The following is a 2,867-nucleotide window of genomic DNA, read 5'->3' as shown; positions in this document are numbered from 1 at the left end:
CAGTGAAAGGAACAGCTCCTTCTTAACTCCGGGCTATGGTCGATGCCTACACCCCTGCCCGACCACTTCGGTCTGCCACCTCGGGGCGACTGATTGCCTCGTCACTCAAGGGTCCTTCTGTTTGATCGACACGGTCACAACTTTTCTCTGTTCTGGCCCCACAGTGGTGGAATGAACTCCCCACTGATTTCAGGGCAGCAGAGTCACTGCCTATCTTTCACCGCAGGCTGAAAACCCACCTCTTCAAGAAACACTACCCTTCCTCTTTGCCTGGCCTACTTGTTGTTAACTAGTTGTACAAACTCTTGTTTTATTGTGGTACTATTTTATTGGATCTTTTTTAGTCGATACGCTTTTGCTAATTTGATTTTGCTATTTTGTCTCATCTGTTTAAGAAAGTAGGTAGCTGATATATTGCACTTTTACCTTAGCGCTAGGTATACTCTTGGTTGCTTGTTTTTGCAGGAAATGCACTTAGGACTTCTGGTGATTAGTGGTTTCGTTCCCTACCTATGTTGAATGCACTTATTGTAAGTCGCTTTGGATAAAAGCGTCTGCTAAATGACTGTAATGTAATGTAATGATTAAGAACCAGTGGTGGAAGAAGTACTCACATATTTTACTTAAAGGGATATTTGGCTTTCAAAAAAACGTTTGGTTATTTTATCGTCTACTCAGGCTTTTGTTAGCCCCCCAGACAGTTTTTAAGTTGCTCGATTCAATATTTAGATATTTGATATTAATTTTATCAGACACGGCCCCTTCCTATATAAACCCATTGTAACTCCATTTTAACCATGTTAGATTCATCAAAAACACCCGTCCTTGGTTCTGGTGACTCATACCGCCCCCCTAATACGTGAGGGGGCTGTGTTTTTTCAATTACCTTTTTCATTTTTATTTTTTTTTGGGGGGAAAATGAAATAAATAAAATACAATGAAAAAATAAAATAATGAAAAAAGTGAATCTGAAAAACACGGCCCCCTCACGCATTAGGAGGGCAGAGTGAGTCACCACAACCAAGGACAAGTGCTTTTGATGAATTTAACATGGTTAAAATGGAGTTTGAAGTTACAATGGGTTTGTATAGGAAGGGGGCGTGTCTGATAAAATTAATATCAAATATCTAAATACTAAAGACCACTTTGGTAGAGGTTTGGGTTGTGTAGTTTACATTGCCATGATGTAACTCCAAAGGTGGACAAGAAATCTAAAATGATTGCTCCAGTGATTAGAAATTGATAATTAAAAATATGCTCCTCATTGACTTACATCGTACGGTGAAACAGCTCTCAAAGTCACTCTTTTAGCGCATAAACAAACACAAACAAAGTTGATTCAGACAAAATAGAACATCAACAAACCCAGTACTGTTTGTTTTTTTGATACAAAATTTAACTTCCTGCTGATTTTTCTATTTGAAGATACGGATCCGGATCCAAGGATCCAGTCCGGGTTTTCTTCTTAACCATTAAGACCTGGAACTGTGTCATTTTTAGATTTGAGCTTAAAAGCATTATTTTACACTTTGGGCTATTCAAAAATAGCAGATCTACAAGCTCGTAGCGCGGCACTCGTGAAAATGTGTGCAAATCTTTGAATATATATATTTATAAAGCGAACATTTTTAACTCAAATCTTTGCATCTGGGGGGTCCCTGGAACAAGATATTTTGATACGGGTCCGCGGTCAAATACATACAATTTTAGGGGTCCTTGAAATGAAAAAGATTGAGCACCACTGATATAGAAACATACGTTTTTCAGAATACTGTTGAGATTTAGTAGACATGTAGAATCGGCTTCAGGTCTTTAATAAAAATAAGACAATCAACAGGAAGTTAACATTTTTATTGAAAAAAAGAAAACTACTGGGTTTGGTCACAGTAGTTGTGCAAGGGCCGATGCTTACTACATTGTTGTAGAAAAGAATCAATCTTCTCCCTCTCCTCCTCTTTGGTTTTCATGGCTGCCAGTTCCCATCTGATGTCGTGTGGAAGTTCAGACTGCTCCAGACCGTACTGAATAACTGATAGCTTGCATAACGTCTTGAGACTAATGTCTATATCTAAGATGTGCAACTTATCGGCACATTTAAATCTAACGTCTCCTCCAAAGACGACGATACGGTCTCCCACCACACATTAGCACATCCTAAAACTTGTACACGGGACTTTCCCCCTTGGGCTGGATCCTCTTCCAGGAGAAGGTCACCGGATTACATTTCCAGAGTTCTTTTGTGAGGATAGCATCTCACGGATAACATCTCACCAACATGTACAGCTCTCCGTTGTAGGCAACGACGCATTCATACATGCCTGTGTCTGTAAAAGATGCTGTAAAAGATGTACAAGGCGAGCCCAGCCAGCAGTCGAACACATGTAGGGCCTGGTCATTCCGCACAGCTCTCCGTACCCAACTACAAACATCTTTGTCCCGATGATGTTGGCGATGTTGAAAGGTGTACGCATATTGGCTGCTCTAATTCCCTTGAGAAGCTTCAAAAGAATCACCTTAGTTTTATTCACAAACAACTGCACCTGTCCGGAGGTTTACTAGCCTAGCGGTAGGTTCTTGGTTATTTGTATTGGTTGTACACTGTGTGTATTACTATTTCTTGTTTGATTATTGGCTTTTTTCTATTGTGTAAAGTGTATCACTTGGAGTTATCTTATGTATTTGTGATGTATCTTGGATGACTATTTTGTTGTTTGTTTTTGTATTCGTATGTTAAGCTTAGACTGTGTAAATTTAACGCTGCATCTTGGCCAGTTCCCACTTGAAAAAGAGATTGTGTCTCAACGTGTTTTTACTGGTTAAATAAAGGTTAAATAAATAAAATAAAATATCTATAGGAGGTGGTGGCG

This window comes from Gymnoscopelus microlampas (genome assembly GCF_963454915.1).
Source record: "Gymnoscopelus microlampas genome assembly, chromosome: 19".
NCBI classification, from domain to species: Eukaryota; Metazoa; Chordata; class Actinopteri; order Myctophiformes; family Myctophidae; genus Gymnoscopelus; species Gymnoscopelus microlampas.
Note: the sequence above shows the minus strand (reverse complement) of the source record.